This window comes from Calliphora vicina, chromosome 4 (genome assembly GCF_958450345.1).
Source record: "Calliphora vicina chromosome 4, idCalVici1.1, whole genome shotgun sequence".
NCBI lineage: Eukaryota > Metazoa > Arthropoda > Insecta > Diptera > Calliphoridae > Calliphora > Calliphora vicina.
Genome location: NC_088783.1, coordinates 72,768,798 through 72,783,763, shown reverse-complemented (window position 1 = coordinate 72,783,763; position 14,966 = coordinate 72,768,798). Strand labels below are relative to the sequence as shown.

General features: G+C 32.4%; 1 long non-coding RNA gene across 1 annotated transcript in view; it reads left to right on the top strand.

The window, feature by feature from the left end:
- Positions 1 to 14,966, top strand: part of LOC135956543 (uncharacterized) — a 240,211-nt gene that overhangs the window by 172,804 nt on the left and 52,441 nt on the right. The window lies entirely within an intron of this gene.

Here is a 14,966-nt window from a genome sequence, read left to right as displayed (position 1 = left end):
AAATTATAGTGTAGGGTATTATATGGTCGAGCTTGGCCGAACATACTTCCTTACTTGTTTTTATCAGGTTACAACTTTTTTATAAGTAAAGCTGATGCAAAAAATAAAAAATGCTATAAAAAATTAAAAGTTCAACTTCAACCTTAAATTGCTCAACAAGTGCTGAATCGATTTTAATGAAATTAAAACTGGAGAAAAATTCAAGAAGTTATCTGTCCAGCAGATTCTAATATGTCTCTATCAGTTCAAAAGTTACAGAGTTTTGGTCGATGAAAAACGATAATGAACTACTGTGCGGCGGTTAGAATTTTATCGCTAATATAGCTGATATTTTAAAGATAAATTTCGACTCTCCTTAGGCTCACCATGTCAAAAATAAAAACATAAAAACATGGATCCAATTTAAAAAAAATATAAATCAATAAACCTGAATATCTCTTCAACTAATAGATCTTCTTGAGCACTATTTATATATATTTAAAATTTGAGGGGCTAAGCAATGGCCCCCATTAGCGCTAGGAAGCTGAGCAAACGTAAATCAACTCGAAAACACCGTATATTTGTTATTTTATAAAATAGAATTTCGAGACAAAAATATAATTTGTCTCATTTAAGTGGATATATGTATGTCTGTTCATCTGTCCATCTGTGGGTTTATAGCGCGATAATGCCCAAACTAAAAGACCTATCTGGCTGAACTTTTACAAATACTGTATGTTGATGAGTTTTTTTTGGTAGTGATAATGGGAAATATCGGTCCAGAACCAGAAAAAACCTCAGTACTGATTACGTGAAATTTCATTAAGATATGAGTATCTCGAATCGTTCACGAGCTACCAAATTATTTTCAAAATAAAAACGCATCGTCGGATTTTGATAAAATTTTCAGCATTTGGTTTTTAGATGACAGACAACAATTTGAGATCTTCGGCGGACCGAAAATCAAAAACGTCAAATATAAGGGCCACCCTACATATGGGCTTGTGTGTTTGTAGTAAGTATTTATGTATAGTATATGTTGGTGTGTGTGCGAGTGTAAACGAAGTGCACATATGTTTGTTAACCACATAACCTTTGTGTATTAAATATTTAATTACATACATTGAGAGAGAGAGGCAGTATTTATTGTGGGAATAAATACATTACTTGGCACATGTGTGTATTTGTGTTTTCAAATTTGTGGATGTGTGTGTGAATTACCTTCAACCTCTTTACTCACCATTACCCTTTCTTGTGTGTTTCGATATGTATTTGATTAAAGTTTGTATTTGCATTTGTTTGCGTATTTGTATTTAATTAATATTTAATGTAAAGGAAATGAAATTTATAATTAATTATTGATTTAATTTATGTTTCCTAAATGAATCAATATTTGTACAAATCTTCAATATTCATTAATTTCCGTTTAATGAATCGTTATGATAATTAAAAGTTAATACAAATGTTCTTTATTGTTTTAAATCTCTAGAAGATTTGAGATTATAAATCATTAATCCCTTATTACCAGGGCAACCAAAAATAGGCTAGAACAAAAAATATGTCTAATGTGCATAAGAAATGCACTTAAAAACGAAATATATGTTGTTAAAATATAAAAAATATCCACTTCCAAAACAATGTAATAAAATTATCAAAAAAAAAATATTCTATTAATATGAATTTGCCAAAAATTATTAATATCGAACTCTAAATTAACGAGCTATTATAATATGTCGCAGACAATTTGATTAAGATTGAAATCAGTTTTTTAGTTCACTAAAATTTTCATTCAGTGGAGTGCTCTTTAGCTCACCAACACAACTGCAGTTTTGGCTTTGGGCATCCCTGCTATAATAAAATGTATGTTGCTCTCTTTATTATAAACGTTACACGAAATCCGAAGAAGGTACAAATTCTTTAAAAAAATGTAGTATTTCCATAACTACTTATTTTCCCATATAACCCTAATTGAAGTTCTGCTAAAGCAAGCCTTTAATTGCTTCAGCAGATCTTCAATTAAGCTTCCATTTTAAGGTTTTTTATTAGAAGCTTCTATGTAGATAGAAGCGACAATGCAATGCGTTGGCTCTTAAACTTCGCGGCGCGTCTTGTAAAATAGAAACGATTTTGGACCGAAATGTAAGATAACCTCTAAAAATTTTCATAATTTTCTCATATTTTTTTCTTGTTATTTGTTAAATACATTGTTATTTTGGGTAAATACATTGCGGAGAATACTATGACATTTTTCACTCATTCATTTAATAAAAGGACAAACTGTGTTGCAAATTCTTAGAATTGCTACATGATATCTCCTAGCCTCCAACAAATTTTTATATTATTTCTTCAAATTCATCAGAAATGAGTTCCGAGCAAAAAAGGAGTCACAATATCATATTTTGTTGGATTGGTCCAAATTTGATTATAGCTTTATAACTTCACAAATTCGATGGAGAGCTTGAGTAATTTTTTGGTAAGAAATTCAATGGTTTTGGCTGCTTTCACCTTGTTTTAATAGAATTTGCAATAGTTGAATGATTTTTTATACTTAAGACTGCCGCAATGCAAAATATGTAAAACTAAACTATAAATCGAAACTAAAATTCTTAAAATTGTCTGAAATGGATAAATAAGTAACTTATATGTTTTTTGGTTGCCCTGTTTTTAACATATGTTATAACACAAGGTCTTTAATGTAATGGCAATGACTTTAGTCAAGGATTAACTATTAAAGTTTCTACTTTTCTATTAAATTTATTACCATGAATTTCTACCCCATATTAAAGCTCTTTTAATAACCTTCACGGTTTATGCTATTTATATGGTTAAAGAATTTATTACCTTAAATATTTTCCAATATCCTTGTAATTATAGTATTATTTTATCGTAACCCTATTCGTATGTACATCGACTAAACAAATTTATTACTTTAAATGTTCTGCCCCAAAAAAATATTGTATTTATTTATGACTGTGCACTTGTTGCAAATTTTATTAAATTCCCTCAAAAGTAATAATGTACAAATGGTTCATGTTGTTTGGAGCATTTTCTTTTTTGGATTTTATTTTTCCAGCACATGTTCGGCAATTACATTCATAAAGTACTGGCTGAACTCTGCTGATGTGATGATTTTAACGTATTATTCCTTTTATGTATGCGAATACAAGTACATACATTATGTTATACATATATGTATGTATATGTATGTACTAGGATAGCCCCAGAAAATAGTTGTAAATATTATTTACTAAAGTTATAAGTTTACTTTTAAAGATACTTTATAGTTTGTACTTTTCTTCATTCAGTTTTCGTTAGTTAGATAGTTCTGATGTAAAATTATGCAGACGATGTGAATTTTTGCATCATTACCTTTTACAAACACTAGTTCCATATCTACAACAGGGGGTTTAGAGGGTTTTTGAGCAGTGTTGTGTTGCAAAATACCGATCTTCATAAATTTTGCATTACGGTCCAGCCAGCCAGTTGGCCAGCCAGCCAGTCACACCTCTGATCTTCCAGCCAACTGGAACCGATCTTCCAGCCAACTGGCTGTTACACCTCTGGATTTTTTGAAAATTATTCTTCGATAAGCCTACTATGATTCAAGATCTGGAAGCAAACATTACTTGCGTAATTCGCGTGATACCGTTAGCCATACTGGGAATTCTGATTCAGATTCTGAGTCGATCGGTATACTTTAAGATGGGTGTTAGACTAATATTTTTAGGCGTTACAAATATCTGCACAAACGCATAATACCCTCGGTGATGTAGGGTACAAATATCAGTTGCGACGGCACTCGTTGGGAGGATATATTGAGAAATCGCTAGAGTTGGACAATTTGACACTAGTAACCTTTCTATATATAAAAGGATCTCTCAACAATGTGAGATTTACCAAAAAGGCTAACCCTGAAGAAGGCGTCTTATATTCACTTCTATAAAATGTATCCATTAACAAACCGCTTTGGAAATTGGATTCCATGCAACTATCACCTATGCGGATGATATAGTGGTGAAAGTTTCAGGGATTTATCATGTGAACTGGCTTTTTTACGAGGTTTCATCCACTTCGATACAGTATTGAGCATATTGATTACTCACAACTCTGTTGAAAACAGTCTCTGGGTTTATCACGATCGGCGTATGGAAGGATGGATTGCATAATCATACAAGTATTATTGCAGTTGGATTGAGTTGATGAATGTGTCATCAAGAAATGAAAAATTCGCGGTTTATATTTCAATTAATAGTGGCAGCTGTAATGGAATTTATCATCATAATTCCCTGCCAGGTGATATATGAAATGTTCTTACTTAAACTTGATAATGAATTGTTCATTTGGGAGATTGCTTAAGTCTGCTTCGACTACATTTATCATTTCCCTGTATATGGGGTCATCTTATTGTATCCGTCTATGGATGTGAATTTATGGTAGTGATAGCAACTTAAATGTTTTTTGCAATTGTTGAACTTCAAACATATTTTTTCTGATGGTTTTTGGCCGACATTAAACCAACAAATATGTCAGCATATCGTATGTCAAAAAATAAAACTTCTTTTCTCCCATAAATTTTTTGGCTTTTATTGTTTAACTTGGGCAGTATGACTGTTGTTTTTTTCAAAAATACGTACAAACATTTTAAGATCAAATACAGTATTTTAATTCAAACATCTAACAATAATTTTGTTTATACACATATTTTAACTAAATGCAGATGGCTTGTAAATAGTTTAACTAAATGCAGATATATTTTAACTAAATGCAGATGGCTTATAAATCCGAAATCTTAGTCTACTAATCTTCTACCTCTTAAAGTTATGATCATTTAAAAGTTGAAAATTTAAAAATATGTTTTGAAGCTTAAAAGAGTTTTTCCATTTAAACAAACATCTAACAATAATTTGGTTTATATATCTATGTATATGAGGAAAATCAAAAATTTCGAAGAATCGTTGTATTTCAGGTCTATGCGAATAAGCCACAAACTATCAGCGGCCATAGGTTAAATTCAACCTGATTTATGCGCCAGACTCATTGAAAATCGGACATTTTGGATGCGAACCAGCCAGCGATGCCCCGTTAGATATTTGCACAATGTTCTATTCCATACATAGGCATCGATATGCCTTAGGTTAAAAAGGCTGATAGTATCAACCAGCTCACTTGGGCCCATGAATTGGTCCCTTTGTGGTACCCTAGAGGATCATGCTCAGAACCTCAAGAGGTCCTTCACATGTCAGAACTGGGTTCAGGGCCGAACCAACCTAACGCACGAATGAACGAATCCATCTTCCAGATATCCAGAGTATTTAGATCCGCTAGGCCGTTCGAAAATGGACTGCCTATTGTCGCAGTCCTTACCCCTGATAGAGCAGGGCAGAGACAGAGGAGATGTTCAACCGTCTCATCCTCGTCTTCATCATGGCAACTCCTACAGAAGTCATTATATGGGGTATTCAGTCTCCTAACATGCGCACCAATCAAGCAGTGCCCCGTGAGCACTGATATCAGAGCTCGTAACCTAGTCCGTGGTAACCCCGTGAGGGATATTGACCTGTGATGGTCAAAAACGGGCCAAGTGAGTCTCGATATCGAGCAATTTGTCAAATTAGACCATCTGAGCTGAGCAGACTCAAATAATTTACGCTGGATAGCGGTGATCCAACCAAATGATCGATCTCATCAATTTGTAAACGTGAGCCTCTTTTGGCCAGTTCATCCGCAATAGCATTGCCAGTTACGCCAGAGTGACCAGGCACACAGAATAACTTCAGGTTAGAATGTCTCGCCATCTCATTAAGAGATACCCGGCATTCATGTACCAATCTGGATGTCGAGTAGACGCCAGATAGAGATTTGATAGCAGGCTTACTGTCGGTACAGATTCGGATATTCACACCAAATAGACTATAGTACTTCATCCAGTGTATTGCCCTTTTAATCGCTGAGATCTCAGCTTGAATTACACTACATTGATCATGTAGCCTGAAGCACACCCTCTTTCGAAGATGGGGAATATAAAAGCCACCACCCACCCCAGCCGCAGACTTGGAGCCATCTGTATATATGACATACGTGTCCCTAGGAGAAGGAGACTCGCCCACCAACGATACAGAGAAGCGTCTGTCAATAAAGGGTAAGGGAGTGCAATAGTCAATGTTAACAGGGAGATAAGATATACTTCCCAAAATAGACGCACGGCCGGTACAACTAGACCTCCATGCTCCTACAGTACTTAACCTAACCGCCGAGTTTATGGCCATTAGATCAGCTGGTAGCCAGTGCATCATTACAAACAATCGATATGCCTTTCAAACGAATAAAATATGTCGATGATATCGGAGATACAGATTGTTTTATTTAAATTTAAAGATAAGAAGCGCTCAATGAAATTTGTATGTGGTTTAGTATACAATATTAACAGAACAGGGTATACCACATTACCCTCCAATTTTTTTAAATGGCTTGTTTATGGGTTTTTTATCTTTTTCCAAAATTTCTCTGAAACTTGAACTTAAAAAACTTGTTTACTTTCATGGATGTAAACTTAACACTTGTAGTAGAACACCAGTTGAGAACTCTTCCAATCGAATTAAGATTCTAAAAATTATAACCAAATATAAAATAGGTATACCACATTACCCAAACTTACTCTAATTTAGTAACGGACCGACAGAATACTTTCCCTGTATCTTTTGAGATTATAATAAATAGCCAGTAGGACCTAATATCTGCCATTAGTATTTGAATAGTTAAGATTTCCATTATTTTAATAGATTTTAACTAAATCTCTATAGTAAAACAGATTTTATAAATTTAGCTCATATAATTTAGTGTTTGGGGTTTAGTTAATTTGTAATATTTATCACTCTTATGATAGATTTCTTAATCATGGCGTCACTAGTTATGGCAGCAGTTTGCAAAACAGACTAGCTGGTAAGCTCAGTCAGTACTTAAGGGATCTAAATTTGAAATCACAATCGAAACATTACAAACAGAATGTTAAATTCATATTTCGTATTTCCTCAATATTTTTTTGATGGCCAAAATATGATTGCGGAAAAAAAAAAACGGAATGCAACATGTTGTACTGAATGAATATACAGGGTATACGTGATGACTTTGTGTGAGTACAACACACAATGGGTATGTGTGGGTGTGTAAAAGTACAAACACATACAAATGATAACAACAGCAACAATAACATTTAACAGAGTTGACTACACATTATTTACGTACGTACATTAGGGTGGCACCGTTGGTATCTAGAACAAACAATATGTCGATATTCCCAACCAAAATGAAAGATTAGTTTGTTTTTAGACACCATTTCTCAAAATTTCTTGCAACCTGTGAAATATTGCCATCATGTGAAAGGTCTGTGAAATGCGCTTTCAACGTAGTATCTGAATTCTCGTATAAGTTCAAAAATATTCGAAGGTTTGTAATTTATGTTAAAAGTTTTAGGTTTTTTAAATTTTTGCATATAATTATTTAAAGTACTTTGGTTAAATTAATAAGCTATATATCTCATATAAATACACCAAAACAGTTTTCGGCGTTTTTCTAATTTTTTTTTAATTTTTCGAAACCTATTTTCTACTCGATCTGATGCTAGCTATATATTTAAGACAACCACTAAATGGTATCAAAATAAGCGCAATTTTATAAGCTTTCCATTAGTATATACATTTTCCCGTAGTTTCCTTTAGGAGCATAGGATCTCAACAAAGGTTTCCCATCAAGGTTCGTCGTTAGCAATATGTTTGTGTCGATGTTATGTCGTGTGTCCACTAGCAAGTCACTTGTGGAAGAACTTCTGCATGTATTTGCTGAAGTGTTTCCACTCAAATCGAAACTTGCGGAAGTCTGCTTTCAGAAGTAGTTTGTAGAAGTTATTACGACGAACTTGCTGCAAGAAATTGCAGACGTGTTTCCACACAATGTGAGTACAGCTTGCAGTTGAGTTTCTCCTTTTTTTTGTTTACTTTTTAACCAAACTGCGTTCGGAGATTGAGCAATTTCATTTTGACCTCTTCTTCGTGCACGTGTATATCATTGGCTACTGCCTTTAAAGTGTTAATTTATTTATGTTAATTTTTATAAATTTGGAGATGAACTCAAAAAAACACGAAACAAAACTAAAAGCAGAAGTGAATACCACAAACCCTTTACACCCGACTTATTTTGCAAGTCTTCAAAATACTTGCAGTTCACAGCAAGTCGTTCATGTTACTGCCAGCAAGCAGCAAACATTTGTTTCCACATAGTTAATTGAAGCAATTAACTTCTGCAAGCCGTGACTTCTGGAAGTCGACTTCTAATACGTGTTTACACGACAAAAACTTCTGAAAGTCACTTCTGGAAGCAACTTCCGCAAGAAAACTTGGTAGGGGACACACGGCTTTAGGCAATAATATTCGCAGACAACGATTCACAAAAGCTGCAATTGTTTGCAGTTCGCTGTTGCATGGGTTCCAGGTTTCACATACGTAGAGAAGGACAGGCTTTATATTAACATTAAAGATTTTTTTTGTGTCTCTGGATTTGCTTGTGGATTGCCAAACAGAGGAGAGAAAGTCGAAGGCAGCCTTAGCTTTACATAAACGTGACTTTATATTTTCACTGGAACCGGCAGATCTGGAGATAATACTCCCGAGTTATGTGAAGGAGGTTACTGATTCTATTTCATCACCATAGAAAGACCCCATGTAATAGCAATGTGTTTGTTGGGATCGCGTTAACCAGTACGTTGTCCAATACAATGTTGAATTATAAGAGCGAGGAGACACATCCTTGTCCAACACCGTTTAACACGGTAACCCTATTGCTTAGAATTCAATCGTAGTTGCTATGATAGCTTTAAACTTGATACATTGGCCTAATTAACTTTATGATTTTGTGCGGCACTCCCTTACACTCGAGTGTGTTCCATATAGCCTGGTGTTGCAACTAGGGTTTTTAATTTCCCGACCTTTTTTGATTTCCGGGAATCCGTTACATTTTTCTCTACATTCCCGGGTACCCGGCTATTCCCGAAATATATAATAATACTGTAAACTATGAATATTATATCAAAATTTCATATAAAAACTTAGTGTTATAGTCATTATATATAGAGCTTTGTATTAGTTAATTCAATTTGAGCTTAATTCACTAAAATCTTAATCCGTAATTAAAAAATTTCATTCATGAATCCATTCTAATATCTAATTCTTTAGCTTCCTTCAAAAGCTTAATTTAAATTGAATTAATTTTGAAGTTAATTAATAACAGAATTTATTCAAACTTTGAATGATTAAATTTTTGTTGATTCCAATCTACTACAAATTGATTTAAAATGTTGTTTCTTCATTCAGTTTTATTTAGCTTTTAATTATTTTCAAAATGAATTGAAAGAAAATTTCTTAAGCTTTTTAGTAAAAGGAATGAATTCAATACAATTTAACTGCATAGTTAAGAGATAAAATTTATGTTGATCGAAAATTTCCAAACTATTGGATTCAAAGGTGAATTTTTATAATACAACATCTGCAAAACACACTCATTATAATGCAGTCATGGTTACCAAGGACTATTGCTGTGTTTCCATTCAAGGTCAAAATCAATTCTATACTTGAAAATACCAAATGATGTGGCGCCATCAAAAGTAGGGGCCTTTGTTCCACTAGTGTTTTCTGGAATAATTCGCACCGGTCAATCTTGGCATTGAAGATTATTCACCTTTATTTCTAGATCGTTCGTAAAACCCCAAATAAAAAATAATAATTGCCGAGATATAAAGGAAAAAATGGAAAAAAACTTTTCACATTTTTTTTAAAAAAAAATATTGTTTTCAATAGAACTTGTTTTCTTTGTAGTTTTGTCAGTTTTTAATTCCCGAGAATCCCGACTAAAAATCCCGGGAATCGGGAATTGAAAAATTGACAAAATTTCTGGGAAATTTGTCCCGGGAATTCCCGGTTAGAATGACATCTTCATTCATCAAAGGTTTTGTGACGTTTATAGTTTTGTTTGTCATCTGTTTTACTATTTTGTACATGTCCCTCGTACGGTTCGTATCTGCAGCTGCTTCAGAATCTTGAGCTAGTTGATTAAATCCACGCCTCTTGTCACTTCGCGCACTTTTCTTGACTTTATGACCCTTGAATACTTTTCTACACTGAATCAAATTCCAGGTGTTTCTCTTGGTTAAACTGAATCCAATAGTTCTTTCAAACGTTGTCAGAAATAAATCTCTGACAGCATTCCACTGTGTGCTATTAGACTCTTGTAGGGTTTCGGCAGAGTTTTGTAATGTATCAAAGAAATTTTTGCAAATCATAGGTTAGTTATAGTTTTTAATATCAAACTTTTTCGGTAAGTTCGATTTGCCTCCCCCTATACCAAAAAGGACAAACAATTTTGACAAACATTATCTTAGAATGAACTCTGGTTTTGATGCCACCCTAAGTTATATACAAGCATTGTATATTCGTATCATCATGAATGTTTCATTGATGTTTTGCCTTTGTTTTCCATTTTTATATTTTTGAAAGAAAATCTATCCATGGCATGTTAAATTGTTGAAACGTTCAACATCCAACATTACTATTGTGGTCCATAAAACGAATGTATGCTGGCAGTTGTTTTTTCGGTGCTGTTGTTTTGCAAGTGCGAGCAGCACGTTCAGTTTGTATATAGTTTGGCCGAGAAACAATTTTAACAAATCGAAAAAAAAACGAAAAACAAGTTAAGTAAACAGCATAAAAACAAATTTTTTTGTATAATACAATAAATGCGTAGGTATGTGAGTATACATACAATGTATATTGTACATATTTATTTTACTTTTTAACAATAAAATGCTCTTAACGTTGCGGGTACAGATAGGTGAAATACGTAATAAGTTGATGGCCAACATAAAAATGTAATTTAAGTAACGAAATGTTTAATAATAGTGTTATACTTTACTGAAAAGTATATTTTGTTGTATGATTTTAACTATTTTTAATATAAAATCAAGATGAAAAGAACTTCAAAGCCAAAATAAAAGATCTTAGAAGACCTCAAACAGTCCTCGTACATTTGAATATCTGAATGTCAGCTCAACTTTGTTTAAAGATAAAAGGTTTTTTTTTTAAATGTTACTACGCTATTACATTTCTCCATATATTGTATATGTATAGAGAGCCCTCGTTATTTGGCCTTTAGAGACAAAGTTTTGTTAACAAAAAAATATTTATTTTTATCGCCTTTATTTCATTACTATTGTGTATCCGTTATGGTGGCCGGAGTATGTGGCATCTTCTGTTACTACAGTTGCCAATATCTATCTATGTATATATAAATAAATGTATGCCTGTTTATTTGTTTGTTCTTCGTGATATTTTTACTGTATGTTCCTTTATATCCGGAAGGAACAATTGGCTACTCTTTATTTTGAAATTTCAGCTAGGCGTGGCAAAGTTGTAGCCCTTTTCATAAAGAACAAAAATTGTGAACATATAAAATCAAAAAAAATTCATCTTCAAGATCAAAATCCCAAGAAACTTAAAAAAATTTGAAATAAATTTTTGCTGCCTGAAAGTATGCTTTAGTTTATAATAATTTAATAGTTTATGGTCCACAACAGTTAATTTCTACCTAAACGGTGTTAAGAATCATTCCTAGGAAGTTCATATGTTCTAGAAAATTGTTTACTGAGATCTTATATACATTCTTGTAGTTGATTATTTCCTTGAATTTTGAACGGCTTGCTACCTATGGACCTGAACATGGGAAAAAAGTACAAAAATTTTTGATCTAGAAGATGAATTGTTTTTGATTTTATATGTTGATAATTTTTGTTCTTTATGACATTGCCTCAGAGATTAAATCAAAATTCCGAACTGTTTGCAATATATGAGCCGGAGAAAATTTTCACTTTTTTGCAAAAATGACACCGAGGTCCCAAATCTTTGGGGGCCCATAAAAAAGTGCATGACTTTGGGAAAAACTGGGAATATTATGTTTAATTTATTCTAAAGGTCCCTTTTGAATTGTCTATGTTCATGAACCTAGACATGTGAGAGTAAATTTTTTAGCAGGATTCTTTCTGGGATCCAACATTACAGTTTAAAGCAAATCGGCTGCTGATTCGAAATAGTTAAAAACTAACGCTAATTTGAACAATTTCGGTAACGTTATTTTAGCTTTTTAACGGTAATGATAGTCCATAGTGGTGTTAAAACATACAATACAATATCGATGACTAAAGCATTAAACGTTATTCAACAATATTTAATTTTATTACGATTGGGTTAGCGAAGACAACCGGGTCAGTTAGGGCATATATAAACTTGCAAATTTAACCATTTACATTTATTCCTGTTGCTTTCAGTTTTGCTTAAAACTTTTTATATACATATATTTTTTTAACAAATATTTGTGCAGGTTTAAATTGTGAGCGCCCTTCAAATGCAAATATTGTGCATCATTAAGTTTTGGTGTAGTAATATTGATGTGATGTATAACAATGCAACATGACTTTGTAGTTTGTTTAATAGCAAACAAAATTCAAAGTTGAAAATAAATTTTCAGGTTAAATGGTAACAGTTTATAAGCAACATCGCAATTTAACAGATCAAATGGTATACATAGCCTGTTAAGCTAAGGTACTTTTGAATTTCATTTACAATTGGAAAAATTGTAAATGATTAAATACCAGAATATTTTCACATCAATAAAACTGATTTATACTAGCAAATAATTTCTAAATTAGCGAATTTTAATAAATTATGTTTACAGAATTGTTCTAACGAATGTTTGATAAACAATTTTGAAAAGCAGCAATTTTTCTATATTTTTCGTTTCGTTCCATTAGGATTATGTTTACGTCTAAAAATTTGACCTATGCTATCAAAAATAGCAACTTTATTAAGGAAATTGAAACTGACGTTTGAATTTATTATTATTGATTATATAAGGTTTTTTGGTTTCTCCTGTAAAAAATATAAAAGTGTAGTTACGTCCGTTTGCGTTAGTAAGTGAGAAAATAATGGCTGGAAACACGAATTTGAAGAACATATTAGATAACCGTGGCAACACTCGATTAAGAGGGAGGGACACAGCAGACCTAATCCGAAGACAAGAAGGAAGATTTGAAATACTTGTTGTTAGTTCATTATGTGATGAAGATTCAATAAATAAAAACTAGAAATTAAAAAAGTGCCAGCTGAACACACCGATTGCTCAACAAGGCTCATGGTGAATGTGTTCCATCAGTTTCAACGTTCGAGAAATGGTTTGTTTGGTTCAAAAGTGGTGATTATGAATGCCAAAAAATACTTAAAATTAGAGGCATTACTACATGAAAAGTGCTGTCAAACTCAACAAGAACTTGCAAAAACATTGCGAGCTGCTCAAGCAGCAATTTCAAAAGGTTTACGAGCTGCAGGATTCATTCAAAAGCAGGGAAATTGAATACCATACGAATTGAAGCCGAGAAGCATTGAATGACCATTTTGCATATTCGAAAGGATGCTTGAAAGCTATAAAAGAAAATCATTTTTGCATCGAATCATTACTTGCGATAAAAAATTGATCCAATATGATAACTTGAAACGTAGGAGATCATACGTGAAGCCTGGTCAACCAGCCGAATCACCACCAAAGGCAAATATCCGTGGCGTTAAGGTAATGCTCTGCATTTGGTGGGAACAAAAGGGTCATATCTTTTTTTTGTAAGCTGCTGAAATCTGACCAGAACATCATGAAGCGAGCATTGGACGAAAATATGAGGCCAGACCTGAAACTGTAATATTCTATCAGGACACACATTATGAAATAACTGTTAAAAGCTATTTAGAATGAAGTGATTGAGAAGTTTTTTCTCATCCGCCTTATAGTCCACATCATGCTCCTTCCGACTAATATTTGTTTCGATCGATGTAGAATGCTCTCTGGGATATGCTTTATATCAGAACAGAGTATCCAAAATTGACATGATAGTTTCTTGGCCTCAAAAGATGAGCAGTTTTTTTTTTGGAGCGGAATCCATATATTGCCAGAGACATATGAAAAAGTCTTAGCTAACAATGGCCAATACTTTGGGTAAATTTATAGTGTATTAATGTTTCAAAATAAAAGCTAACAATTTAAAAACATTCCGCATTTTTAAGTTATATACCCAATATAATATAAATAAAATTTGCTGATGTTCATCAGAGTGATGTTAAAAACAAACATAAAGAGTAGTAATTTTTTAAAATAATGTACCTAGAAATATGAAATTGAGCATATATGGTTCTGAGAATACAAAGGGCGTAGTTATTGATACTTTTGCTTTAATATTATTTACAATATACAAAACAAGATTAATACAATCGGTTTTTCGACGTTTTGATTTGACATCATAACTCTTATAGATTATTTGTTATTAGATAATCGCAGGTTTAACCTTAAAAACTACCAAAATTCTTTATTAAATAAGTATAATTTAATAAAGATTTAATTTGAAGTAGGAATCTACAAAGAGTGAACTATTGGCACTTTTTTTAAAAATAAAATTTTAAGTTAAGCAAATCAAGAAACTGGACACAGAAAGCTCTATCTAACTTTTAAATTATGCATTATGCAAGTGTTTATTTATTTAGATTTTTTTTTTATTGAAAAGTTGTCTTCAATTAAGTTGTCTTATATTTAAAATATTGCCTTTAATTAAGTCTTAAGTAAAATATGTATTTTTATAAACATATTATGCTATTTAATCAATTCTAAAAATCTAAAAACAAACACAATACAATATCAAATCTATTTATTTTTCTTTGCAGGTACATACATACAAACAAACAAACGTCTACAATAATTTTGCCCCAAATTTGATCACTATAAATATTTTGTGAGTAGAATAAATAATAAACCGTAAAATGAACTTCTATACATAAATACTTCATCTAAATAAAACGAATATACAAAGAATTCAAAAATATTATTCTGCATAAAAAGCATCGAAGCGTATAATT